Source organism: Meriones unguiculatus, chromosome 20, assembly GCF_030254825.1.
Source record: "Meriones unguiculatus strain TT.TT164.6M chromosome 20, Bangor_MerUng_6.1, whole genome shotgun sequence".
Lineage (NCBI taxonomy): Eukaryota > Metazoa > Chordata > Mammalia > Rodentia > Muridae > Meriones > Meriones unguiculatus.
This window is the reverse complement of record NC_083367.1, coordinates 1,959,211-1,986,708: the sequence shown is the minus strand read 5'-3', so window position 1 is coordinate 1,986,708 and position 27,498 is coordinate 1,959,211.

The following is a 27,498-nucleotide window of genomic DNA, read 5'->3' as shown; positions in this document are numbered from 1 at the left end:
GTTTCAAGCGGGTTTTTAAGTGTTCTGGAGTCATTTCGTTGCAAGCGGGTTTTTAAGTGCTCTGAAGGCATTTCGTTGTAAGCGGGTTTTTAAGTGCTCTGGAGTCATTTCGTTGCAAGCGGGTTTTTAAGTGTTCTGGAGTCATTTCGTTGCAAGCAGGTTTTTAAGTGCTCTGGAGTCATTTCGTTGCAAGCGGGTTTTTAATTGCTCTGGAGTCATTTCGTTGCAAGCGGGTTTTTAAGTGTTCTGGAGTCATTTCGTTGCAAGCGGGTTTTTAAGTGCTCTGGAGTCATTTCGTTGCAAGCGGGTTTTTAAGTGTTCTGGAGTCATTTCGTTGCAAGCGGGTTTTTAAGTGCTCTGGAGTCATTTCGTTGCAAGCGGGTTTTTAAGTGCTCTGGAGTCATTTCGTTGCAAGCGGGTTTTTAAGTGCTCTGGAGTCATTTCGTTGCAAGCGGGTTTTTAAGTTCTCTGAAGGCATTTCGTTGTAAGCGGGGTTTCAGTGCTCTGGAGTCATTTCGTTGCAAGCGGGTTTTTACGTGCTCTGGAGTCATTTCATTGCAAGCGGGTTTTTACATACTTCTCAGACATTTCACTGGAAGCGGGTTTTTTAAGTGCTCTGGAGTCATTTCGTTGTAAGCGGGTTTTTAAGTGCTCTGGAGTCATTTCATTGCAAGCGGGTTTTTAAGTGCTCTGGAGTCATTTCGTTGCAAGCGGGTTTTTAAGTGCTCTGGAGTCATTTCGTTGCAAGCGGGTTTTTAAGTGCTCTGGAGTCATTTCGTTGCAAGCGGGTTTTTAAGTGCTCTGGAGTCATTTCGTTGCAAGCGGGTTTTTAAGTGCTCTGGAGTCATTTCGTTGCAAGCGGGTTTTTAAGTGCTCTGGAGTCATTTCGTTGCAAGCGGGTTTTTAAGTGCTCTGGAGTCATTTCTTTGCAAGCGGGTTTTCAAGTGCTCTGAAGTCATTTCGTTGCAAGCGGGTTTTTAAGTGCTCTGGAGTCATTTCGTTGCAAGCGGGTTTTTAAGTGCTCTGGAGTCATTTCGTTGCAAGCGGGTTTTTAAGTGCTCTGGAGTCATTTCGTTGCAAGCGGGTTTTTCAGTGCTCTGGAGTCATTTCGTTGCAAGCGGGTTTTTAAATGCTCTGGAGTCATTTCGTTGCAAGCGGGTTTTTAAGTGCTCTGGAGTCATTTCGTTGCAAGCGGGTTTTTAAGTGCTCTGGAGTCATTTCGTTGCAAGCGGGTTTTTAAATGCTCTGGAGTCATTTCGTTGCAAGCGGGTTTTTAAGTGCTCTGGAGTCATTTCGTTGCAAGCGGGTTTTTAAGTGCTCTGGAGTCATTTCGTTGCAAGCGGGTTTTTAAGTGCTCTGGAGTCATTTCGTTGCAAGCGGGTTTTTAAGTGCTCTGAAGGCATTTCGTTGTAAGCGGGTTTTTCAGTGTTCTGGAGTCATTTCGTTGCAAGCGGGTTTTTACGTGCTCTGGAGTCATTTCATTGCAAGCGGGTTTTTACATACTTCTCAGACATTTCACTGGAAGCGGGTTTTTTAAGTGCTCTGGAGTCATTTCGTTGCAAGCGGGTTTTTAAGTACTCTGGAGTCATTTCGTTGCAAGCGGGTTTTTAAGTGCTCTGGAGTCATTTCCTTGCAAGCGGGTTTTTAAGTGCTCTGGAGTCATTTCGTTGCAAGTGGGTGTTTAAGTGCTCTGGAGTCATTTCGTTGCAAGCGGGTTTTTAAGTGATCTGGAATCATTTCGTTGCAAGCGGGTTTTTAAGTGCTCTGGAGTCATTTCGTTGCAAGCGGGTTTTTAAGTGCTCTGGAGTCATTTCGTTGCAAGCGGGTTTTTATGTGCTCTGGAGTCATTTCATTGCAAGCGGGTTTTTACATACTTCTCAGACATTTCAATGGAAGTGGGTTTTTTAAGTGCTCTGGAGTCATTTTGTTGCAAGCGGGTTTTTAAGTGCTCTGGAGTCATTTCGTTTCAAGCGGATTTTTAAGTGCTCTGGAGTCATTTCGTTGCAAGCGGGTTTTTAAGTGCTCTGGAGTCATTTCGTTGCAAGCGGGTTTTTAAATGCTCTGGAGTCATTTCGTTGCAAGCGGGTTTTTAAGTGCTCTGGAGTCATTTCGTTGCAAGCGGGTTTTTAAGTGCTCTGGAGTCATTTCGTTGCAAGCGGGTTTTTAAGTGCTCTGAAGGCATTTCGTTGTAAGCGGGTTTTTCAGTGCTCTGGAGTCATTTCGTTGCAAGTGGGTTTTTACGTGCTCTGGAGTCATTGCATTGCAAGCGGGTTTTTACATACTTCTCAGACATTTCACTGGAAGCGGTTTTTTAAGTGCTCTGGGGTCATTTCGTTGTAAGCGGGTTTTTAAGTGCTCTGGAGTCATTTCGTTGCAAGCGGGTTTTTAAGTGCTCTGGAGTCATTTCGTTGCAAGCGGGTTTTTAAGTGCTCTGGAGTCATTTCGTTGCAAGCGGGTTTTTAAGTGCTCTGGAGTCATTTCGTTGCAAGCGGGTTTTTCAGTGCTCTGGAGTCATTTCGTTGCAAGCGGGTTTTTAAATGCTCTGGAGTCATTTCGTTGCAAGCGGGTTTTTAAGTGCTCTGGAGTCATTTCGTTGCAAGCGGGTTTTTAAGTGCTCTGGAGTCATTTCGTTGCAAGCGGGTTTTTAAGTGCTCTGGAGTCATTTCGTTGCAAGCGGGTTTTTAAGTGCTCTGGAGTCATTTCGTTGCAAGCGGGTTTTTAAGTGCTCTGGAGTCATTTCGTTGCAAGCGGGTTTTTAAGTGCTCTGGAGTCATTTCGTTGCAAGCGGGTTTTTAAGTACTCTGGAGTCATTTCGTTGCAAGCGGGTTTTTAAGTGCTCTGGAGTCATTTCGTTGCAAGCGGGTTTTTAAGTTCTCTGAGGTCATTTCGTTGCAAGCGGGTGTTTAAGTGCTCTGGAGTCATTTCGTTGCAAGCGGGTTTTTAAGTGCTCTGGAGTCATTTCGTTGCAAGCGGCTTTTTAAGTGCTCTGGAGTCATTTCGTTGCAAGCGGGTTTTTAAGAGCTCTGGACTCATTTCGTTGCAAGCGGGTTTTTAAGTGCTCTGGAGTCATTTCGTTGCAAGCGGGTTTTTAAGTGCTCTGGACTCATTTCGTTGCAAGCGGGTTTTTAAGTGCTCTGAAGGCATTTCGTTGTAAGCGGGTTTTTAAGTGCTCTGAAGGCATTTCGTTGTAAGCGGGTTTTTAAGTGCTCTGGAGTCATTTCGTTGCAAGCGGGTTTTTAAGTGTTCTGGAGTCATTTCGTTGCAAGCAGGTTTTTAAGTGCTCTGGAGTCATTTCGTTGCAAGCGGGTTTTTAATTGCTCTGGAGTCATTTCGTTGCAAGCGGGTTTTTAAGTGTTCTTGAGTCATTTCATTGCAAGCGGGTTTTTAAGTGCTCTGGAGTCATTTCGTTGCAAGCGGGTTTTTAAGTGTTCTGGAGTCATTTCGTTGCAAGCGGGTTTTTAAGTGCTCTGGAGTCATTTCGTTGCAAGCGGGTTTTAAAGTGCTCTGGAGTCATTTCGTTGCAAGCGGGTTTTTAAGTACTCTGGAGTCATTTCGTTGCAAGCGGGTTTTTAAGTGCTCTGAAGGCATTTCGTTGTAAGCGGGTTTTTCAGTGTTCTGGAGTCATTTCGTTGCAAGCGGGTTTTTACGTGCTCTGGAGTCATTTCATTGCAAGCGGGTTTTTACATACTTCTCAGACATTTCACTGGAAGCGGGTTTTTTAAGTGCTCTGGAGTCATTTCGTTGCAAGCGGGTTTTTAAGTACTCTGGAGTCATTTCGTTGCAAGCGGGTTTTTAAGTGCTCTGGAGTCATTTCGTTGCAAGCGGGTTTTTAAGTGCTCTGGAGTCATTTCGTTGCAAGCGGGTTTTTAAGTTCTCTGAAGGCATTTCGTTTTAAGCGGGTTTTTCAGTGCTCTGGAGTCATTTCGTTGCAAGCGGGTTTTTACGTGCTCTGGAGTCATTTCATTGCAAGCGGGTTTTTACATACTTCTCAGACATTTCACTGGAAGCGGGTTTTTTAAGTGCTCTGGAGTCATTTCGTTGTAAGCGGGTTTTCAAGTGCTCTGGAGTCATTTCGTTGCAAGCGGGTTTTTAAGTGCTCTGGAGTCATTTCGTTGCAAGCGGGTTTTCAAGTGCTCTGGAGTCATTTCGTTGCAAGCGGGTTTTTAAGTGCTCTGGGGTCATTTCGTTGCAAGCGGGTTTTTAAGTGCTCTGGAGTCATTTCGTTGCAAGCGGGTTTTTAAGTGCTCTGGAGTCATTTCCTTGCAAGCGGGTTTTCAAGTGCTCTGGAGTCATTTCGTTGCAAGCGGGTTTTTAAGTGCTCTGGAGTCATTTCGTTGCAAGCGGGTTTTCAAGTGCTCTGGAGTCATTTCGTTGCAAGCGGGTTTTTAAGTGCTCTGGAGTCATTTCGTTGCAAGCGGGTTTTTAAGTGCTCTGGAGTCATTTCGTTGCAAGCGGGTTTTTAAGTGCTCTGGAGTCATTTCGTTGCAAGCGGGTTTTTAAGTGCTCTGGAGTCATTTCGTTGCAAGCGGGTTTTTAAGTGCTCTGGAGTCATTTCGTTGCAAGCGGGTTTTTAAGTGCTCTGGAGTCATTTCGTTGCAAGCGGGTTTTTAAGTGATCTGGAGTCATTTCGTTGCAAGCGGGTTTTTAAGTGCTCTGGAGTCATTTCGTTGCAAGCGGGTTTTTAAGTGCTCTGGAGTCATTTCGTTGCAAGCGGGTTTTTAAGTGCTCTGGAGTCATTTCGTTGCAAGCGGGTTTTTAAGTTCTCTGAAGGCATTTCGTTGTAAGCGGGTTTTTCAGTGCTCTGGAGTCATTTCGTTGCAAGCGGGTTTTTACGTGCTCTGGAGTCATTTCATTGCAAGCGGGTTTTTACATACTTCTCAGACATTTCACTGGAAGCGGGTTTTTTAAGTGCTCTGGAGTCATTTCGTTGTAAGCGGGTTTTTAAGTGCTCTGGAGTCATTTCATTGCAAGCGGGTTTTTAAGTGCTCTGGAGTCATTTCGTTGCAAGCGGGTTTTTAAGTGCTCTGGAGTCATTTCGTTGCAAGCGGGTTTTTAAGTGCTCTGGAGTCATTTCGTTGCAAGCGGGTTTTTAAGTGCTCTGGAGTCATTTCGTTGCAAGCGGGTTTTTAAGTGCTCTGGAGTCATTTCGTTGCAAGCGGGTTTTTAAGTGCTCTGGAGTCATTTCGTTGCAAGCGGGTTTTTAAGTGCTCTGGAGTCATTTCGTTGCAAGCGGGTTTTCAAGTGCTCTGAAGTCATTTCGTTGCAAGCGGGTTTTTAAGTGCTCTGGAGTCATTTCGTTGCAAGCGGGTTTTTAAGTGCTCTGGAGTCATTTCGTTGCAAGCGGGTTTTAAAGTGCTCTGGAGTCATTTCGTTGCAAGCGGGTTTTTCAGTGCTCTGGAGTCATTTCGTTGCAAGCGGGTTTTTAAATGCTCTGGAGTCATTTCGTTGCAAGCGGGTTTTTAAGTGCTCTGGAGTCATTTCGTTGCAAGCGGGTTTTTAAGTGCTCTGGAGTCATTTCGTTGCAAGCGGGTTTTTAAGTGCTCTGGAGTCATTTCGTTGCAAGCGGGTTTTTAAGTGCTCTGGAGTCATTTCTTTGCAAGCGGGTTTTTAAATGCTCTGGAGTCATTTCGTTGCAAGCGGGTTTTTAAGTGCTCTGGAGTCATTTCGTTGCAAGCGGGTTTTTAAGTGCTCTGAAGGCATTTCGTTGTAAGCGGGTTTTTCAGTGCTCTGGAGTCATTTCGTTGCAAGCGGGTTTTTACGTGCTCTGGAGTCATTTCATTGCAAGCGGGTTTTTACATACTTCTCAGACATTTCACTGGAAGCGGGTTTTTTAAGTGCTCTGGAGTCATTTCGTTGTAAGCGGGTTTTTAAGTGCTCTGGAGTCATTTCATTGCAAGCGGGTTTTTAAGTGCTCTGGAGTCAATTCGTTGCAAGCGGGTTTTTAAGTGCTCTGGAGTCATTTCGTTGCAAGCGGGTTTTTAAGTGCTCTGGAGTCATTTCGTTGCAAGCGGGTTTTTAAGTGCTCTGGAGTCATTTCGTTGCAAGCGGGTTTTTAAGTGCTCTGGAGTCATTTCGTTGCAAGCGGGTTTTTACGTGCTCTGGAGTCATTTCATTGCAAGCGGGTTTTTACATACTTCTCAGACATTTCACTGGAAGCGGGTTTTTTAAGTGCTCTGGAGTCATTTCGTTGCAAGCGGGTTTTTAAGTACTCTGGAGTCATTTCGTTGCAAGCGGGTTTTTAAGTGCTCTGGAGTCATTTCCTTGCAAGCGGGTTTTTAAGTGCTCTGGAGTCATTTCGTTGCAAGTGGGTGTTTAAGTGCTCTGGAGTCATTTCGTTGCAAGCGGGTTTTTAAGTGATCTGGAATCATTTCGTTGCAAGCGGGTTTTTAAGTGCTCTGGAGTCATTTCGTTGCAAGCGGGTTTTTAAGTGCTCTGGAGTCATTTCGTTGCAAGCGGGTTTTTATGTGCTCTGGAGTCATTTCATTGCAAGCGGGTTTTTACATACTTCTCAGACATTTCAATGGAAGTGGGTTTTTTAAGTGCTCTGGAGTCATTTTGTTGCAAGCGGGTTTTTAAGTGCTCTGGAGTCATTTCGTTTCAAGCGGATTTTTAAGTGCTCTGGAGTCATTTCGTTGCAAGCGGGTTTTTAAGTGCTCTGGAGTCATTTCGTTGCAAGCGGGTTTTTAAATGCTCTGGAGTCATTTCGTTGCAAGCGGGTTTTTAAGTGCTCTGGAGTCATTTCGTTGCAAGCGGGTTTTTAAGTGCTCTGGAGTCATTTCGTTGCAAGCGGGTTTTTAAGTGCTCTGAAGGCATTTCGTTGTAAGCGGGTTTTTCAGTGCTCTGGAGTCATTTCGTTGCAAGTGGGTTTTTACGTGCTCTGGAGTCATTGCATTGCAAGCGGGTTTTTACATACTTCTCAGACATTTCACTGGAAGCGGTTTTTTAAGTGCTCTGGGGTCATTTCGTTGTAAGCGGGTTTTTAAGTGCTCTGGAGTCATTTCGTTGCAAGCGGGTTTTTAAGTGCTCTGGAGTCATTTCGTTGCAAGCGGGTTTTTAAGTGCTCTGGAGTCATTTCGTTGCAAGCGGGTTTTTAAGTGCTCTGGAGTCATTTCGTTGCAAGCGGGTTTTTCAGTGCTCTGGAGTCATTTCGTTGCAAGCGGGTTTTTAAATGCTCTGGAGTCATTTCGTTGCAAGCGGGTTTTTAAGTGCTCTGGAGTCATTTCGTTGCAAGCGGGTTTTTAAGTGCTCTGGAGTCATTTCGTTGCAAGCGGGTTTTTAAGTGCTCTGGAGTCATTTCGTTGCAAGCGGGTTTTTAAGTGCTCTGGAGTCATTTCGTTGCAAGCGGGTTTTTAAGTGCTCTGGAGTCATTTCGTTGCAAGCGGGTTTTTAAGTGCTCTGGAGTCATTTCGTTGCAAGCGGGTTTTTAAGTACTCTGGAGTCATTTCGTTGCAAGCGGGTTTTTAAGTGCTCTGGAGTCATTTCGTTGCAAGCGGGTTTTTAAGTTCTCTGAGGTCATTTCGTTGCAAGCGGGTGTTTAAGTGCTCTGGAGTCATTTCGTTGCAAGCGGGTTTTTAAGTGCTCTGGAGTCATTTCGTTGCAAGCGGCTTTTTAAGTGCTCTGGAGTCATTTCGTTGCAAGCGGGTTTTTAAGAGCTCTGGACTCATTTCGTTGCAAGCGGGTTTTTAAGTGCTCTGGAGTCATTTCGTTGCAAGCGGGTTTTTAAGTGCTCTGGACTCATTTCGTTGCAAGCGGGTTTTTAAGTGTTCTGGAGTCATTTCGTTGCAAGCGGGTTTTTAAGTGCTCTGAAGGCATTTCGTTGTAAGCGGGTTTTTAAGTGCTCTGGAGTCATTTCGTTGCAAGCGGGTTTTTAAGTGTTCTGGAGTCATTTCGTTGCAAGCAGGTTTTTAAGTGCTCTGGAGTCATTTCGTTGCAAGCGGGTTTTTAATTGCTCTGGAGTCATTTCGTTGCAAGCGGGTTTTTAAGTGTTCTTGAGTCATTTCGTTGCAAGCGGGTTTTTAAGTGCTCTGGAGTCATTTCGTTGCAAGCGGGTTTTTAAGTGTTCTGGAGTCATTTCGTTGCAAGCGGGTTTTTAAGTGCTCTGGAGTCATTTCGATGCAAGCGGGTTTTAAAGTGCTCTGGAGTCATTTCGTTGCAAGCGGGTTTTTAAGTGCTCTGGAGTCATTTCGTTGCAAGCGGGTTTTTAAGTGCTCTGAAGGCATTTCGTTGTAAGCGGGTTTTTCAGTGTTCTGGAGTCATTTCGTTGCAAGCGGGTTTTTACGTGCTCTGGAGTCATTTCATTGCAAGCGGGTTTTTACATACTTCTCAGACATTTCACTGGAAGCGGGTTTTTTAAGTGCTCTGGAGTCATTTCGTTGCAAGCGGGTTTTTAAGTACTCTGGAGTCATTTCGTTGCAAGCGGGTTTTTAAGTGCTCTGGAGTCATTTCGTTGCAAGCGGGTTTTTAAGTGCTCTGGAGTCATTTCGTTGCAAGCGGGTTTTTAAGTTCTCTGAAGGCATTTCGTTGTAAGCGGGTTTTTCAGTGCTCTGGAGTCATTTCGTTGCAAGCGGGTTTTTACGTGCTCTGGAGTCATTTCATTGCAAGCGGGTTTTTACATACTTCTCAGACATTTCACTGGAAGCGGGTTTTTTAAGTGCTCTGGAGTCATTTCGTTGTAAGCGGGTTTTCAAGTGCTCTGGAGTCATTTCGTTGCAAGCGGGTTTTTAAGTGCTCTGGAGTCATTTCGTTGCAAGCGGGTTTTCAAGTGCTCTGGAGTCATTTCGTTGCAAGCGGGTTTTTAAGTGCTCTGGGGTCATTTCGTTGCAAGCGGGTTTTTAAGTGCTCTGGAGTCATTTCGTTGCAAGCGGGTTTTTAAGTGCTCTGGAGTCATTTCCTTGCAAGCGGGTTTTCAAGTGCTCTGGAGTCATTTCGTTGCAAGCGGGTTTTTAAGTGCTCTGGAGTCATTTCGTTGCAAGCGGGTTTTCAAGTGCTCTGGAGTCATTTCGTTGCAAGCGGGTTTTTAAGTGCTCTGGAGTCATTTCGTTGCAAGCGGGTTTTTAAGTGCTCTGGAGTCATTTCGTTGCAAGCGGGTTTTTAAGTGCTCTGGAGTCATTTCGTTGCAAGCGGGTTTTTAAGTGCTCTGGAGTCATTTCGTTGCAAGCGGGTTTTTAAGTGCTCTGGAGTCATTTCGTTGCAAGCGGGTTTTTAAGTGCTCTGGAGTCATTTCGTTGCAAGCGGGTTTTTAAGTGATCTGGAGTCATTTCGTTGCAAGCGGGTTTTTAAGTGCTCTGGAGTCATTTCGTTGCAAGCGGGTTTTTAAGTGCTCTGGAGTCATTTCGTTGCAAGCGGGTTTTTAAGTGCTCTGGAGTCATTTCGTTGCAAGCGGGTTTTTAAGTTCTCTGAAGGCATTTCGTTGTAAGCGGGTTTTTCAGTGCTCTGGAGTCATTTCGTTGCAAGCGGGTTTTTACGTGCTCTGGAGTCATTTCATTGCAAGCGGGTTTTTACATACTTCTCAGACATTTCACTGGAAGCGGGTTTTTTAAGTGCTCTGGAGTCATTTCGTTGTAAGCGGGTTTTCAAGTGCTCTGGAGTCATTTCGTTGCAAGCGGGTTTTTAAGTGCTCTGGAGTCATTTCGTTGCAAGCGGGTTTTCAAGTGCTCTGGAGTCATTTCGTTGCAAGCGGGTTTTTAAGTGCTCTGGGGTCATTTCGTTGCAAGCGGGTTTTTAAGTGCTCTGGAGTCATTTCGTTGCAAGCGGGTTTTTAAGTGCTCTGGAGTCATTTCCTTGCAAGCGGGTTTTCAAGTGCTCTGGAGTCATTTCGTTGCAAGCGGGTTTTTAAGTGCTCTGGAGTCATTTCGTTGCAAGCGGGTTTTCAAGTGCTCTGGAGTCATTTCGTTGCAAGCGGGTTTTTAAGTGCTCTGGAGTCATTTCGTTGCAAGCGGGTTTTTAAGTGCTCTGGAGTCATTTCGTTGCAAGCGGGTTTTTAAGTGCTCTGGAGTCATTTCGTTGCAAGCGGGTTTTTAAGTGCTCTGGAGTCATTTCGTTGCAAGCGGGTTTTTAAGTGCTCTGGAGTCATTTCGTTGCAAGCGGGTTTTTAAGTGCTCTGGAGTCATTTCGTTGCAAGCGGGTTTTTAAGTGATCTGGAGTCATTTCGTTGCAAGCGGGTTTTTAAGTGCTCTGGAGTCATTTCGTTGCAAGCGGGTTTTTAAGTGCTCTGGAGTCATTTCGTTGCAAGCGGGTTTTTAAGTGCTCTGGAGTCATTTCGTTGCAAGCGGGTTTTTAAGTTCTCTGAAGGCATTTCGTTGTAAGCGGGTTTTTCAGTGCTCTGGAGTCATTTCGTTGCAAGCGGGTTTTTACGTGCTCTGGAGTCATTTCATTGCAAGCGGGTTTTTACATACTTCTCAGACATTTCACTGGAAGCGGGTTTTTTAAGTGCTCTGGAGTCATTTCGTTGTAAGCGGGTTTTTAAGTGCTCTGGAGTCATTTCATTGCAAGCGGGTTTTTAAGTGCTCTGGAGTCATTTCGTTGCAAGCGGGTTTTTAAGTGCTCTGGAGTCATTTCGTTGCAAGCGGGTTTTTAAGTGCTCTGGAGTCATTTCGTTGCAAGCGGGTTTTTAAGTGCTCTGGAGTCATTTCGTTGCAAGCGGGTTTTTAAGTGCTCTGGAGTCATTTCGTTGCAAGCGGGTTTTTAAGTGCTCTGGAGTCATTTCGTTGCAAGCGGGTTTTTAAGTGCTCTGGAGTCATTTCGTTGCAAGCGGGTTTTCAAGTGCTCTGGAGTCATTTCGTTGCAAGCGGGTTTTTAAGTGCTCTGGAGTCATTTCGTTGCAAGCGGGTTTTTAAGTGCTCTGGAGTCATTTCGTTGCAAGCGGGTTTTAAAGTGCTCTGGAGTCATTTCGTTGCAAGCGGGTTTTTAAGTGCTCTGGAGTCATTTCGTTGCAAGCGGGTTTTTAAGTGCTCTGGAGTCATTTCGTTGCAAGCGGGTTTTTAAGTGCTCTGGAGTCATTTCTTTGCAAGCGGGTTTTTAAATGCTCTGGAGTCATTTCGTTGCAAGCGGGTTTTTAAGTGCTCTGGAGTCATTTCGTTGCAAGCGGGTTTTTAAGTGCTCTGAAGGCATTTCGTTGTAAGCGGGTTTTTCAGTGCTCTGGAGTCATTTCGTTGCAAGCGGGTTTTTACGTGCTCTGGAGTCATTTCATTGCAAGCGGGTTTTTACATACTTCTCAGACATTTCACTGGAAGCGGGTTTTTTAAGTGCTCTGGAGTCATTTCGTTGTAAGCGGGTTTTTAAGTGCTCTGGAGTCATTTCATTGCAAGCGGGTTTTTAAGTGCTCTGGAGTCAATTCGTTGCAAGCGGGTTTTTAAGTGCTCTGGAGTCATTTCGTTGCAAGCGGGTTTTTAAGTGCTCTGGAGTCATTTCGTTGCAAGCGGGTTTTTAAGTGCTCTGGAGTCATTTCGTTGCAAGCGGGTTTTTAAGTGCTCTGGAGTCATTTCGTTGCAAGCGGGTTTTTAAGTGCTCTGGAGTCATTTCGTTGCAAGCGGGTTTTTAAGTGCTCTGGAGTCATTTCATTGCAAGCGGGTTTTTACATACTTCTCAGACATTTCACTGGAAGCGGGTTTTTTAAGTGCTCTGGAGTCATTTCGTTGTAAGCGGGTTTTTAAGTACTCTGGAGTCATTTCGTTGCAAGCGGGTTTTTAAGTGCTCTGGAGTCATTTCGTTGCAAGCGGGTTTTTAAGTTCTCTGAGGTCATTTCGTTGCAAGCGGGTGTTTAAGTGATCTGGAGTCATTTCGTTGCAAGCGGGTTTTTAAGTGCTCTGGAGTCATTTCGTTGCAAGCGGCTTTTTAAGTGCTCTGGAGTCATTTCGTTGCAAGCGGGTTTTTAAGAGCTCTGGACTCATTTCGTTGCAAGCGGGTTTTTAAGTGCTCTGGAGTCATTTCGTTGCAAGCGGGTTTTTAAGTGCTCTGGACTCATTTCGTTTCAAGCGGGTTTTTAAGTGTTCTGGAGTCATTTCGTTGCAAGCGGGTTTTTAAGTGCTCTGGAGGCATTTCGTTGTAAGCGGGTTTTTAAGTGCTCTGGAGTCATTTCGTTGCAAGCGGGTTTTTAAGTGTTCTGGAGTCATTTCGTTGCAAGCAGGTTTTTAAGTGCTCTGGAGTCATTTCGTTGCAAGCGGGTTTTTAATTGCTCTGGAGTCATTTCGTTGCAAGCGGGTTTTTAAGTGTTCTGGAGTCATTTCGTTGCAAGCGGGTTTTTAAGTGCTCTGGAGTCATTTCGTTGCAAGCGGGTTTTTAAGTGTTCTGGAGTCATTTCGTTGCAAGCGGGTTTTTAAGTGCTCTGGAGTCATTTCGTTGCAAGCGGGTTTTTAAGTGCTCTGGAGTCATTTCGTTGCAAGCGGGTTTTTAAGTGCTCTGGAGTCATTTCCTTGCAAGCGGGTTTTCAAGTGCTCTGAAGTCATTTCGTTGCAAGCGGGTTTTTAAGTGCTCTGGAGTCATTTCGTTGCAAGCGGGTTTTTAAGTGCTCTGGAGTCATTTCGTTGCAAGCGGGTTTTTAAGTGCTCTGGAGTGATTTCGTTGCAAGCGGGTTTTTCAGTGCTCTGGAGTCATTTCGTTGCAAGCGGGTTTTTAAATGCTCTGGAGTCATTTCGTTGCAAGCGGGTTTTTAAGTGCTCTGGAGTCATTTCGTTGCAAGCGGGTTTTTAAGTGCTCTGGAGTCATTTCGTTGCAAGCGGGTTTTTAAGTGCTCTGGAGTCATTTCGTTGCAAGCGGGTTTTTAAGTGCTCTGGAGTCATTTCTTTGCAAGCGGGTTTTTAAATGCTCTGGAGTCATTTCGTTGCAAGCGGGTTTTTAAGTGCTCTGGAGTCATTTCGTTGCAAGCGGGTTTTTAAGTGCTCTGAAGGCATTTCGTTGTAAGCGGGTTTTTCAGTGCTCTGGAGTCATTTCGTTGCAAGCGGGTTTTTACGTGCTCTGGAGTCATTTCATTGCAAGCGGGTTTTTACATACTTCTCAGACATTTCACTGGAAGCGGGTTTTTTAAGTGCTCTGGAGTCATTTCGTTGTAAGCGGGTTTTTAAGTGCTCTGGAGTCATTTCATTGCAAGCGGGTTTTTAAGTGCTCTGGAGTCAATTCGTTGCAAGCGGGTTTTTAAGTGCTCTGGAGTCATTTCGTTGCAAGCGGGTTTTTAAGTGCTCTGGAGTCATTTCGTTGCAAGCGGGTTTTTAAGTGCTCTGGAGTCATTTCGTTGCAAGCGGGTTTTTAAGTGCTCTGGAGTCATTTCGTTGCAAGCGGGTTTTTAAGTGCTCTGGAGTCATTTCGTTGCAAGCGGGTTTTTAAGTGCTCTGGAGTCATTTCCTTGCAAGCGGGTTTTCAAGTGCTCTGAAGTCATTTCGTTGCAAGCGGGTTTTTAAGTGCTCTGGAGTCATTTCGTTGCAAGCGGGTTTTTAAGTGCTCTGGAGTCATTTCGTTGCAAGCGGGTTTTTAAGTGCTCTGGAGTCATTTCGTTGCAAGCGGGTTTTTCAGTGCTCTGGAGTCATTTCGTTGCAAGCGGGTTTTTAAATGCTCTGGAGTCATTTCGTTGCAAGCGGGTTTTTAAGTGCTCTGGAGTCATTTCGTTGCAAGCGGGTTTTTAAGTGCTCTGGAGTCATTTCGTTGCAAGCGGGTTTTTAAGTGCTCTGGAGTCATTTCGTTGCAAGCGGGTTTTTAAGTGCTCTGGAGTCATTTCGTTGCAAGCGGGTTTTTAAGTGCTCTGGAGTCATTTCGTTGCAAGCGGGTTTTTAAGTGCTCTGGAGTCATTTGGTTGCAAGCGGGTTTTTAGTGCTCTGAAGGCATTTCGTTGTAGGCGGGTTTTTCAGTGCTCTGGAGTCATTTCGTTGCAAGCGGGTTTTTACGTGCTCTGGAGTCATTTCATTGCAAGCGGGTTTTTACATACTTCTCAGACATTTCACTGGAAGCGGGTTTTTTAAGTGCTCTGGAGTCATTTCGTTGTAAGCGGGTTTTTAAGTACTCTGGAGTCATTTCGTTGCAAGCGGGTTTTTAAGTGCTCTGGAGTCATTTCGTTGCAAGCGGGTTTTTAAGTTCTCTGAGGTCATTTCGTTGCAAGCGGGTGTTTAAGTGCTCTGGAGTCATTTCGTTGCAAGCGGGTTTTTAAGTGCTCTGGAGTCATTTCGTTGCAAGCGGCTTTTTAAGTGCTCTGGAGTCATTTCGTTGCAAGCTGGTTTTTAAGAGCTCTGGACTCATTTCGTTGCAAGCGGGTTTTTAAGTGCTCTGGAGTCATTTCGTTGCAAGCGGGTTTTTAAGTGCTCTGGACTCATTTCGTTTCAAGTGGGTTTTTAAGTGTTCTGGAGTCATTTCGTTGCAAGCGGGTTTTTAAGTGCTCTGAAGGCATTTCGTTGTAAGCGGGTTTTTAAGTGCTCTGGAGTCATTTCGTTGCAAGCGGGTTTTTAAGTGTTCTGGAGTCATTTCGTTGCAAGCGGGTTTTTACGTGCTCTGGAGTCATTTCATTGCAAGCGGGTTTTTACATACTTCTCAGACATTTCACTGGAAGCGGGTTTTTTAAGTGCTCTGGAGTCATTTCGTTGCAAGCGGGTTTTTAAGTACTCTGGAGTCATTTCGTTGCAAGCGGGTTTTTAAGTGCTCTGGAGTCATTTCCTTGCAAGCGGGTTTTTAAGTGCTCTGGAGTCATTTCGTTGCAAGTGGGTGTTTAAGTGCTCTGGAGTCATTTCGTTGCAAGCGGGTTTTTAAGTGATCTGGAATCATTTCGTTGCAAGCGGGTTTTTAAGTGCTCTGGAGTCATTTCGTTGCAAGCGGGTTTTTAAGTGCTCTGGAGTCATTTCGTTGCAAGCGGGTTTTTACGTGCTCTGGAGTCATTTCATTGCAAGCGGGTTTTTACATACTTCTCAGACATTTCAATGGAAGTGGGTTTTTTAAGTGCTCTGGAGTCATTTTGTTGCAAGCGGGTTTTTAAGTGCTCTGGAGTCATTTCGTTTCAAGCGGGTTTTTAAGTGCTCTGGAGTCATTTCGTTGCAAGCGGGTTTTTAAGTGCTCTGGAGTCATTTCGTTGCAAGCGGGTTTTTAAATGCTCTGGAGTCATTTCGTTGCAAGCGGGTTTTTAAGTGCTCTGGAGTCATTTCGTTGCAAGCGGGTTTTTAAGTGCTCTGGAGTCATTTCGTTGCAAGCGGGTTTTTAAGTGCTCTGAAGGCATTTCGTTGTAAGCGGGTTTTTCAGTGCTCTGGAGTCATTTCGTTGCAAGCGGGTTTTTACGTGCTCTGGAGTCATTGCATTGCAAGCGGGTTTTTACATACTTCTCAGACATTTCACTGGAAGCGGTTTTTTAAGTGCTCTGGGGTCATTTCGTTGTAAGCGGGTTTTTAAGTGCTCTGGAGTCATTTCGTTGCAAGCGGGTTTTTAAGTGCTCTGGAGTCATTTCGTTGCAAGCGGGTTTTTAAGTGCTCTGGAGTCATTTCGTTGCAAGCGGGTTTTTAAGTGCTCTGGAGTCATTTCGTTGCAAGCGGGTTTTTAAGTGCTCTGGAGTCATTTCGTTGCAAGCGGGTTTTTAAGTGCTCTGGAGTCATTTCGTTGCAAGCGGGGTTTATGTGCTCTGGAGTCATTTCGTTGCAAGCGGGTTTTTCAGTGCTCTGGAGTCATTTCGTTGCAAGCGGGTTTTTAAATGCTCTGGAGTCATTTCGTTGCAAGCGGGTTTTTAAGTGCTCTGGAGTCATTTCGTTGCAAGCGGGTTTTTAAGTGCTCTGGAGTCATTTCGTTGCAAGCGGGTTTTTAAGTGCTCTGGAGTCATTTCGTTGCAAGCGGGTTTTTAAGTGCTCTGGAGTCATTTCGTTGCAAGCGGGTTTTTAAGTGCTCTGGAGTCATTTCGTTGCAAGCGGGTTTTTAAGTGCTCTGAAGGCATTTCGTTGTAAGCGGGTTTTTCAGTGCTCTGGAGTCATTTCGTTGCAAGCGGGTTTTTACGTGCTCTGGAGTCATTTCATTGCAAGCGGGTTTTTACATACTTCTCAGACATTTCACTGGAAGCGGGTTTTTTAAGTGCTCTGGAGTCATTTCGTTGCAAGCGGGTTTTTAAGTGCTCTGGAGTCATTTCGTTGCAAGCGGGTTTTTAAGTGCTCTGGAGTCATTTCGTTGCAAGCGGGTTTTTAAGTGCTCTGGAGTCATTTCGTTGCAAGCGGGTTTTTAAGTGCTCTGGAGTCATTTCGTTGCAAGCGGGTTTTTAAGTGCTCTGGAGTCATTTCTTTGCAAGCGGGTTTTTCAGTGCTCTGGAGTCATTTCGTTGAAAGCGGGTTTTTAAATGCTCTGGAGTCATTTCGTTGCAAGCGGGTTTTTAAGTGCTCTGGAGTCATTTCGTTGCAAGCGGGTTTTTAAGTGCTCTGGAGTCATTTCGTTGCAAGCGGGTTTTTAAGTGCTCTGGAGTCATTTCGTTGCAAGCGGGTTTTTAAGTGCTCTGGAGTCATTTCGTTGCAAGCGGGTTTTTAAGTGCTCTGGAGTCATTTCGTTGCAAGCGGGTTTTTAAGTGCTCTGGAGTCATTTCGTTGCAAGCATGTTTTTAAGTTCTCTGAAGGCATTTCGTTGTAAGCGGGTTTTTCAGTGCTCTGGTGTCATTTCGTTGCAAGCGGGTTTATACGTGCTCTGGAGTCATTTCATTGCAAGCGGGTTTTTACATACTTCTCAGACATTTCACTGGAAGCGGGTTTTTTAAGTGCTCTGGAGTCATTTCGTTGTAAGCGGGTTTTTAAGTGCTCTGGAGTCATTTCGTTGCAAGCGGGTTTTTAAGTGCTCTGGAGTCATTTCGTTGCAAGCGGGTTTTTAAGTGCTCTGGAGTCATTTCGTTGCAAGCGGGTTTTTAAGTGCTCTGGAGTCATTTCGTTGCAAGCGGGTTTTTAAGTGCTCTGGAGTCATTTCGTTGCAAGCGGGTTTTTAAGTGCTCTGGAGACATTTCGTTGCAAGCGGGTTTTCAAGTGCTCTGGAGTCATTTCGTTGCAAGCGGGTTTTTAAGTGCTCTGGAGTCATTTCCTTGCAAGCGGGTTTTCAAGTGCTCTGGAGTCATTTCGTTGCAAGCGGGTTTTTAAGTGCTCTGGAGTCATTTCGTTGCAAGCGGGTTTTTAAGTGCTCTGGAGTCATTTCGTTGCAAGCGGGTTTTTAAGTGCTCTGGAGTCATTTCGTTGCAAGCGGGTTTTTAAGTGCTCTGGAGTCATTTCGTTGCAAGCGGGTTTTTAAGTGCTCTGGAGTCATTTCGTTGCAATCGGGTTTTTTAGTGCTCTGGAGTCATTTCGTTGCAAGCGGGTTTTTAAGTGCTCTGGAGTCATTTCGTTGCAAGCGGGTTTTTAAGTGCTCTGGAGTCATTTCGTTGCAAGCGGGTTTTTAAGTGCTCTGGAGTCATTTCGTTGCAAGCGGGTTTTTAAGTGCTCTGGAGTCATTTCGTTGCAAGCGGGTTTTTAAGTGCTCTGGAGTCATTTCGTTGCAAGCGGGTTTTCAAGTGCTCTGGAGTCATTTCGTTGCAAGCGGGTTTTTAAGTGCTCTGGAGTCATTTCGTTGCAAGCGGGTTTTCAAGAGCTCTGGAGTCATTTCGTTGCAAGCGGGTTTTTAAGTGCTCTGGAGTCATTTCGTTGCAAGCGGGTTTTTAAGTGCTCTGGAGTCATTTCGTTGCAAGCGGGTTTTTAAGTGCTCTGGAGTCATTTCGTTGCAAGCGGGTTTTTAAGTGCTCTGGAGTCATTTCGTTGCAAGCGGGTTTTTAAATGCTCTGGAGTCATTTTGTTGCAAGCGGGTTTTTAAGTGCTCTGGAGTCATTTCGTTGCAAGCGGGTTTTTAAGTGCTCTGAAGGCATTTCGTTGTAAGCGGGTTTGTCAGTGCTCTGGAGTCATTTCGTTGCAAGCGGGTTTTTACGTGCTCTGGAGTCATTTCATTGCAAGCGGGTTTTTACATACTTCTCAGACATTTCACTGGAAGCGGGTTTTTTAAGTGCTCTGGAGTCATTTCGTTGCAAGCGGGTTTTTAAGTGCTCTGGAGTCATTTCGTTGCAAGCGGGTTTTTAAGTGCTCTGGAGTCATTTCGTTGCAAGCGGGTTTTTAAGTGCTCTGGAGTCATTTCGTTGCAAGCGGGTTTTTAAGTGCTCTGGAGTCATTTCGTTGCAAGCGGGTTTTCAAGTGCTCTGGAGTCATTTCGTTGCAAGCGGGTTTTCAAGTGCTCTGGAGTCATTTCGTTGCAAGCGGGTTTTCAAGTGCTCTGGAGTCATTTCGTTGTAAGCGGGTTTTCAAGTGCTCTGGAGTCATTTCGTTGCAAGCGGGTTTTTAAGTGCTCTGGAGTCATTTCGTTGCAAGCGGGTTTTTAAGTGCTCTGGAGTCATTTCGTTGCAAGCGGGTTTTTAAGTGCTCTGGAGTCATTTCGTTGCAAGCGGGTTTTTAAGTGCTCTGGAGTCATTTCGTTGCAAGCGGGTTTTTAAGTGCTCTGGAGTCATTTCGTTGCAAGCGGGTTTTTAAGTGCTCTGGAGTCATTTCGTTGCAAGCGGGTTTTTAAGTGCTCTGGAGTCATTTCGTTGCAAGCGGGTTTTTAAGTTCTCTGAAGGCATTTCGTTGTAAGCGGGTTTTTCAGTGCTCTGGAGTCATTTCGTTGCAAGCGGGTTTAACGTGCTCTGGAGTCATTTCATTGCAAGCGGGTTTTTACATACTTCTCAGACATTTCACTGGAAGCGGGTTTTTTAAGTGCTCTGGAGTCATTTCGTTGTAAGCGGGTTTTTAAGTGCTCTGGAGTCATTTCGTTGCAAGCGGGTTTTTAAGTGCTCTGGAGTCATTTCGTTGCAAGCGGGTTTTCAAGTGCTCTGGAGTCATTTCGTTGCAAGCGGGTTTTCAAGTGCTCTGGAGTCATTTCGTTGCAAGCGGGTTTTCAAGTGCTCTGGAGTCATTTCGTTGCAAGCGGGTTTTTAAGTGCTCTGGAGTCATTTCGTTGCAAGCGGGTTTTTAAGTGCTCTGGAGTCATTTCGTTGCAAGCGGGTTTTTAAGTTCTCTGAAGGCATTTCGTTGCAAGCGGGTTTTTAAGTGCTCTGGAGTCATTTCGTTGCAAGCGGGTTTTTAAGTGCTCTGGAGTCATTTCGTTGCAAGCGGGTTTTCAAGTGCTCTGGAGTCATTTCGTTGCAAGCGGGTTTTCAAGTGCTCTGGAGTCATTTCGTTGCAAGCGGGTTTTCAAGTGCTCTGGAGTCATTTCGTTGCAAGCGGGTTTTTAAGTGCTCTGGAGTCATTTCGTTGCAAGCGGGTTTTTAAGTGCTCTGGAGTCATTTCGTTGCAAGCGGGTTTTTAAGTTCTCTGAAGGCATTTCGTTGTAAGCGGGTTTTTAAGTGCTCTGGAGTCATTTCGTTGCAAGCGGGTTTTTAAGTGCTCTGGAGTCATTTCGTTGCAAGCGGGTTTTTAAGTGCTCTGGAGTCATTTCGTTGCAAGCGGGTTTTTAAGTGCTCTGAAGGCATTTCTTTGTAAGCGGGTTTTTCAGTGCTCTGGAGTCATTTCGTTGCAAGCGGGTTTTTACGTGCTCTGGAGTCATTTCATTGCAAGCGGGTTTTTACATACTTCTCAGACATTTCACTGGAAGCGGGTTTTTTAAGTGCTCTGGAATCATTTCGTTGTAAGCGGGTTTTTAAGTACTCTGGAGTCATTTCGTTGCAAGCGGGTTTTTAAGTGCTCTGGAGTCATTTCGTTGCAAGCGGGTTTTTAAGTTCTCTGAGGTCATTTCGTTGCAAGCGGGTGTTTAAGTGCTCTGGAGTCATTTCGTTGCAAGCGGGTTTTTAAGTGCTCTGGAGTCATTTCGTTGCAAGCGGCTTTTTAAGTGCTCTGGAGTCATTTCGTTGCAAGCGGGTTTTTAAGAGCTCTGGACTCATTTCGTTGCAAGCGGGTTTTTAAGTGCTCTGGAGTCATTTCGTTGCAAGCGGGTTTTTAAGTGCTCTGGACTCATTTCGTTGCAAGCGGGTTTTTAAGTGTTCTGGAGTCATTTCGTTGCAAGCGGGTTTTTAAGTGCTCTGAAGGCATTTCGTTGTAAGCGGGTTTTTAAGTGCTCTGGAGTCATTTCGTTGCAAGCGGGTTTTTAAGTGTTCTGGAGTCATTTCGTTGCAAGCAGGTTTTTAAGTGCTCTGGAGTCATTTCGTTGCAAGCGGGTTTTTAATTGCTCTGGAGTCATTTCGTTGCAAGCGGGTTTTTAAGTGTTCTTGAGTCATTTCGTTGCAAGCGGGTTTTTAAGTGCTCTGGAGTCATTTCGTTGCAAGCGGGTTTTTAAGTGTTCTGGAGTCATTTCGTTGCAAGCGGGTTTTTAAGTGCTCTGGAGTCATTTCGTTGCAAGCGGGTTTTTAAGTGCTCTGGAGTCATTTCGTTGCAAGCGGGTTTTTAAGTGCTCTGAAGGCATTTCGTTGTAAGCGGGTTTTTCAGTGCTCTGGAGTCATTTCGTTGCAAGCGGGTTTTTACGTGCTCTGGAGTCATTTCATTGCAAGCGGGTTTTTACATACTTCTCAGACATTTCACTGGAAGCGGGTTTTTTAAGTGCTCTGGAGTCATTTCGTTGTAAGCGGGTTTTTAAGTACTCTGGAGTCATTTCGTTGCAAGCGGGTTTTTAAGTTCTCTGAGGTCATTTCGTTGCAAGCGGGTGTTTAAGTGCTCTGGAGTCATTTCGTTGCAAGCGGGTTTTTAAGTGCTCTGGAGTCATTTCGTTGCAAGCGGCTTTTTAAGTGCTCTGGAGTCATTTCGTTGCAAGCGGGTTTTTAAGAGCTCTGGACTCATTTCGTTGCAAGCGGGTTTTTAAGTGCTCTGGAGTCATTTCGTTGCAAGCGGGTTTTTAAGTGCTCTGGACTCATTTCGTTGCAAGCGGGTTTTTAAGTGTTCTGGAGTCATTTCGTTGCAAGCGGGTTTTTAAGTGCTCTGAAGGCATTTCGTTGTAAGCGGGTTTTTAAGTGCTCTGGAGTCATTTCGTTGCAAGCGGGTTTTTAAGTGTTCTGGAGTCATTTCGTTGCAAGCAGGTTTTTAAGTGCTCTGGAGTCATTTCGTTGCAAGCGGGTTTTTAATTGCTCTGGAGTCATTTCGTTGCAAGCGGGTTTTTAAGTGCTCTGGAGTCATTTCGTTGCAAGCGGGTTTTTAAGTGTTCTGGAGTCATTTCGTTGCAAGCGGGTTTTTAAGTGCTCTGGAGTCATTTCGTTGCAAGCGGGTTTTTAAGTGCTCTGGAGTCATTTCGTTGCAAGCGGGTTTTTAAGTGCTCTGGAGTCATTTCGTTGCAAGCGGGTTTTTAAGTGCTCTGAAGGCATTTCGTTGTAAGCGGGTTTTTCAGTGTTCTGGAGTCATTTCGTTGCAAGCGGGTTTTTACGTGCTCTGGAGTCATTTCATTGCAAGCGGGTTTTTACATACTTCTCAGACATTTCACTGGAAGCGGGTTTTTTAAGTGCTCTGGAGTCATTTCGTTGCAAGCGGGTTTTTAAGTACTCTGGAGTCATTTCGTTGCAAGCGGGTTTTTAAGTGCTCTGGAGTCATTTCGTTGCAAGCGGGTTTTTAAGTGCTCTGGAGTCATTTCGTTGTAAGCGGGTTTTTAAGTTCTCTGAAGGCATTTCGTTGTAAGCGGGTTTTTCAGTGCTCTGGAGTCATTTCGTTGCAAGCGGGTTTTTACGTGCTCTGGAGTCATTTCATTGCAAGCGGGTTTTTACATACTTCTCAGACATTTCACTGGAAGCGGGTTTTTTAAGTGCTCTGGAGTCATTTCGTTGTAAGCGGGTTTTTAAGTGCTCTGGAGTCATTTCGTTGCAAGCGGGTTTTTAAGTGCTCTGGAGTCATTTCGTTGCAAGCGGGTTTTCAAGTGCTCTGGAGTCATTTCGTTGCAAGCGGGTTTTTAAGTGCTCTGGAGTCATTTCGTTGCAAGCGGGTTTTTAAGTGCTCTGGAGTCATTTCGTTGCAAGCGGGTTTTTAAGAGCTCTGGACTCATTTCGTTGCAAGCGGGTTTTTAAGTGCTCTGGAGTCATTTCGTTGCAAGCGGGTTTTTAAGTGCTCTGGACTCATTTCGTTGCAAGCGGGTTTTTAAGTGTTCTGGAGTCATTTCGTTGCAAGCGGGTTTTTAAGTGCTCTGAAGGCATTTCGTTGTAAGCGGGTTTTTAAGTGCTCTGGAGTCATTTCGTTGCAAGCGGGTTTTTAAGTGTTCTGGAGTCATTTCGTTGCAAGCAGGTTTTTAAGTGCTCTGGAGTCATTTCGTTGCAAGCGGGTTTTTAATTGCTCTGGAGTCATTTCGTTGCAAGCGGGTTTTTAAGTGTTCTTGAGTCATTTCGTTGCAAGCGGGTTTTTAAGTGCTCTGGAGTCATTTCGTTGCAAGCGGGTTTTTAAGTGTTCTGGAGTCATTTCGTTGCAAGCGGGTTTTTAAGTGCTCTGGAGTCATTTCGTTGCAAGCGGGTTTTTAAGTGCTCTGGAGTCATTTCGTTGCAAGCGGGTTTTTAAGTGCTCTGAAGGCATTTCGTTGTAAGCGGATTTTTCAGTGTTCTGGAGTCATTTCGTTGCAAGCGGGTTTTTACGTGCTCTGGAGTCATTTCATTGCAAGCGGGTTTTTACATACTTCTCAGACATTTCACTGGAAGCGGGTTTTTTAAGTGCTCTGGAGTCATTTCGTTGCAAGCGGGTTTTTAAGTGCTCTGGAGTCATTTCGTTGCAAGCGGGTTTTTAAGTGCTCTGGAGTCATTTCGTTGCAAGCGGGTTTTTAAGTGCTCTGGAGTCATTTCGTTGCAAGCGGGTTTTTAAGTGCTCTGGAGTCATTTCGTTGCAAGCGGGTTTTTAAGTGCTCTGGAGTCATTTCGTTGCAAGCGGGTTTTTAATTGCTCTGGAGTCATTTCGTTGCAAGCGGGTTTTTAAGTGTTCTTGAGTCATTTCGTTGCAAGCGGGTTTTTAAGTGCTCTGGAGTCATTTCGTTGCAAGCGGGTTTTTAAGTGTTCTGGAGTCATTTCGTTGCAAGCGGGTTTTTAAGTGCTCTGGAGTCATTTCGTTGCAAGCGGGTTTGTAAGTGCTCTGGAGTCATTTCGTTGCAAGCGGGTTTTTAAGTGCTCTGGAGTCATTTCGTTGCAAGCGGGTTTTTAAGTGCTCTGAAGGCATTTCGTTGTAAGCGGGTTTTTCAGTGTTCTGGAGTCATTTCGTTGCAAGCGGGTTTTTACGTGCTCTGGAGTCATTTCATTGCAAGCGGGTTTTTACATACTTCTCAGACATTTCACTGGAAGCGGGTTTTTTAAGTGCTCTGGAGTCATTTCGTTGCAAGCGGGTTTTTAAGTGCTCTGGAGTCATTTCGTTGCAAGCGGGTTTTTAAGTGCTCTGGAGTCATTTCGTTGCAAGCGGGTTTTTAAGTGCTCTGGAGTCATTTCGTTGCAAGCGGGTTTTTAAGTGCTCTGGAGTCATTTCGTTGCAAGCGGGTTTTTAAGTGCTCTGGAGTCATTTCGTTGCAAGCGGGTTTTTAAGTGCTCTGGAGTCATTTCGTTGCAAGCGGGTTTTTAAGTGCTCTGGAGTCATTTCGTTGCAAGCGGGTTTTTAAGTGCTCTGGAGTCATTTCGTTGCAAGCGGGTTTTTAAGTGCTCTGGAGTCATTTCGTTGCAAGCGGGTTTTTAAGTGCTCTGGAGTCATTTCGTTGCAAGCGGGTTTTTAAGTGCTCTGAAGGCATTTCGTTGTAAGCGGGTTTTTCAGTGTTCTGGAGTCATTTCGTTGCAAGCGGGTTTTTACGTGCTCTGGAGTCATTTCATTGCAAGCGGGTTTTTACATACTTCTCAGACATTTCACTGGAAGCGGGTTTTTTAAGTGCTCTGGAGTCATTTCGTTGCAAGCGGGTTTTTAAGTACTCTGGAGTCATTTTGTTGCAAGCGGGTTTTTAAGTGCTCTGGAGTCATTTCGTTGCAAGCGGGTTTTTAAGTGCTCTGGAGTCATTTCGTTGTAAGCGGGTTTTTAAGTTCTCTGAAGGCATTTCGTTGTAAGCGGGTTTTTCAGTGCTCTGGAGTCATTTCGTTGCAAGCGGGTTTTTACGTGCTCTGGAGTCATTTCATTGCAAGCGGGTTTTTACATACTTCTCAGACATTTCACTGGAAGCGGGTTTTTTAAGTGCTCTGGAGTCATTTCGTTGTAAGCGGGTTTTTAAGTGCTCTGGAGTCATTTCGTTGCAAGCGGGTTTTTAAGTGCTCTGGAGTCATTTCGTTGCAAGCGGGTTTTCAAGTGCTCTGGAGTCATTTCGTTGCAAGCGGGTTTTTAAGTGCTCTGGAGTCATTTCGTTGCAAGCGGGTTTTTAAGTGCTCTGGAGTCATTTCGTTGCAAGCGGGTTTTTAAGTGCTCTGGAGTCATTTCCTTGCAAGCGGGTTTTCAAGTGCTCTGGAGTCATTTCGTTGCAAGCGGGTTTTTAAGTGCTCTGGAGTCATTTCGTTGCAAGCGGGTTTTCAAGTGCTCTGGAGTCATTTCGTTGCAAGCGGGTTTTTAAGTGCTCTGGAGTCATTTCGTTGCAAGCGGGTTTTTAAGTGCTCTGGAGTCATTTCGTTGCAAGCGGGTTTGTAAGTGCTCTGGAGTCATTTCGTTGCAAGCGGGTTTTTAAGTGCTCTGGAGTCATTTCGTTGCAAGCGGATTTTTAAGTGCTCTGGAGTCATTTCGTTGCAAGCGGGTTTTTAAGTGTTCTGGAGTCATTTCGTTGCAAGCGGGTTTTTAAGTGCTCTGGAGTCATTTCGTTGCAAGCGGGTTTGTAAGTGCTCTGGAGTCATTTCGTTGCAAGCGGGTTTTTAAGTGCTCTGGAGTCATTTCGTTGCAAGCGGGTTTTTAAGTGCTCTGAAGGCATTTCGTTGTAAGCGGGTTTTTCAGTGTTCTGGAGTCATTTCGTTGCAAGCGGGTTTTTACGTGCTCTGGAGTCATTTCATTGCAAGCGGGTTTTTACATACTTCTCAGACATTTCACTGGAAGCGGGTTTTTTAAGTGCTCTGGAGTCATTTCGTTGCAAGCGGGTTTTTAAGTACTCTGGAGTCATTTTGTTGCAAGCGGGTTTTTAAGTGCTCTGGAGTCATTTCGTTGCAAGCGGGTTTTTAAGTGCTCTGGAGTCATTTCGTTGTAAGCGGGTTTTTAAGTTCTCTGAAGGCATTTCGTTGTAAGCGGGTTTTTCAGTGCTCTGGAGTCATTTCGTTGCAAGCGGGTTTTTACGTGCTCTGGAGTCATTTCATTGCAAGCGGGTTTTTACATACTTCTCAGACATTTCACTGGAAGCGGGTTTTTTAAGTGCTCTGGAGTCATTTCGTTGTAAGCGGGTTTTTAAGTGCTCTGGAGTCATTTCGTTGCAAGCGGGTTTTTAAGTGCTCTGGAGTCATTTCGTTGCAAGCGGGTTTTCAAGTGCTCTGGAGTCATTTCGTTGCAAGCGGGTTTTTAAGTGCTCTGGAGTCATTTCGTTGCAAGCGGGTTTTTAAGTGCTCTGGAGTCATTTCGTTGCAAGCGGGTTTTTAAGTGCTCTGGAGTCATTTCCTTGCAAGCGGGTTTTCAAGTGCTCTGGAGTCATTTCGTTGCAAGCGGGTTTTTAAGTGCTCTGGAGTCATTTCGTTGCAAGCGGGTTTTCAAGTGCTCTGGAGTCATTTCGTTGCAAGCGGGTTTTTAAGTGCTCTGGAGTCATTTCGTTGCAAGCGGGTTTTTAAGTGCTCTGGAGTCATTTCGTTGCAAGCGGGTTTGTAAGTGCTCTGGAGTCATTTCGTTGCAAGCGGGTTTTTAAGTGCTCTGGAGTCATTTCGTTGCAAGCGGGTTTTTAAGTGCTCTGGAGTCATTTCGTTGCAAGCGGGTTTTTAAGTGCTCTGGAGTCATTTCGTTGCAAGCGGGTTTTTAAGTGCTCTGGAGTCATTTCGTTGCAAGCGGGTTTTTAAGTTCTCTGAAGGCATTTCGTTGTAAGCGGGTTTTTCAGTGCTCTGGAGTCATTTCGTTGCAAGCGGGTTTTTACGTGCTCTGGAGTCATTTCATTGCAAGCGGGTTTTTACATACTTCTCAGACATTTCACTGGAAGCGGGTTTTTTAAGTGCTCTGGAGTCATTTCGTTGTAAGCGGGTTTTTAAGTGCTCTGGAGTCATTTCGTTGCAAGCGGGTTTTTAAGTGCTCTGGAGTCATTTCGTTGCAAGCGGGTTTTTAAGTGCTCTGGAGTCATTTCGTTGCAAGCGGGTTTTTAAGTGCTCTGGAGTCATTTCGTTGCAAGCGGGTTTTTAAGTGCTCTGGAGTCATTTCGTTGCAAGCGGGTTTTTAATTGCTCTGGAGTCATTTCGTTGCAAGCGGGTTTTTAAGTGTTCTTGAGTCATGTCGTTGCAAGCGGGTTTTTAAGTGCTCTGGAGTCATTTCGTTGCAAGCGGGTTTTTAAGTGTTCTGGAGTCATTTCGTTGCAAGCGGGTTTTTAAGTGCTCTGGAGTCATTTCGTTGCAAGCGGGTTTTTAAGTGCTCTGGAGTCATTTCGTTGCAAGCGGGTTTTTAAGTGCTCTGGAGTCATTTCGTTGCAAGCGGGTTTTTAAGTGCTCTGAAGGCATTTCGTTGTAAGCGGGTTTTTCAGTGTTCTGGAGTCATTTCGTTGCAAGCGGGTTTTTACGTGCTCTGGAGTCATTTCATTGCAAGCGGGTTTTTACATACTTCTCAGACATTTCACTGGAAGCGGGTTTTTTAAGTGCTCTGGAGTCATTTCGTTGCAAGCGGGTTTTTAAGTACTCTGGAGTCATTTTGTTGCAAGCGGGTTTTTAAGTGCTCTGGAGTCATTTCGTTGCAAGCGGGTTTTTAAGTGCTCTGGAGTCATTTCGTTGTAAGCGGGTTTTTAAGTTCTCTGAAGGCATTTCGTTGTAAGCGGGTTTTTCAGTGCTCTGGAGTCATTTCGTTGCAAGCGGGTTTTTACGTGCTCTGGAGTCATTTCATTGCAAGCGGGTTTTTACATACTTCTCAGACATTTCACTGGAAGCGGGTTTTTTAAGTGCTCTGGAGTCATTTCGTTGTAAGCGGGTTTTTAAGTGCTCTGGAGTCATTTCGTTGCAAGCGGGTTTTTAAGTGCTCTGGAGTCATTTCGTTGCAAGCGGGTTTTCAAGTGCTCTGGAGTCATTTCGTTGCAAGCGGGTTTTTAAGTGCTCTGGAGTCATTTCGTTGCAAGCGGGTTTTCAAGTGCTCTGGAGTCATTTCGTTGCAAGCGGGTTTTTAAGTGCTCTGGAGTCATTTCGTTGCAAGCGGGTTTTCAAGTGCTCTGGAGTCATTTCGTTGCAAGCGGGTTTTTAAGTGCTCTGGAGTCATTTCGTTGCAAGCGGGTTTTTAAGTGCTCTGGAGTCATTTCGTTGCAAGCGGGTTTGTAAGTGCTCTGGAGTCATTTCGTTGCAAGCGGGTTTTTAAGTGCTCTGGAGTCATTTCGTTGCAAGCGGGTTTTTAAGTGCTCTGGAGTCATTTCGTTGCAAGCGGGTTTTTAAGTGCTCTGGAGTCATTTCGTTGCAAGCGGGTTTTTAAGTGCTCTGGAGTCATTTCGTTGCAAGCGGGTTTTTAAGTTCTCTGAAGGCATTTCGTTGTAAGCGGG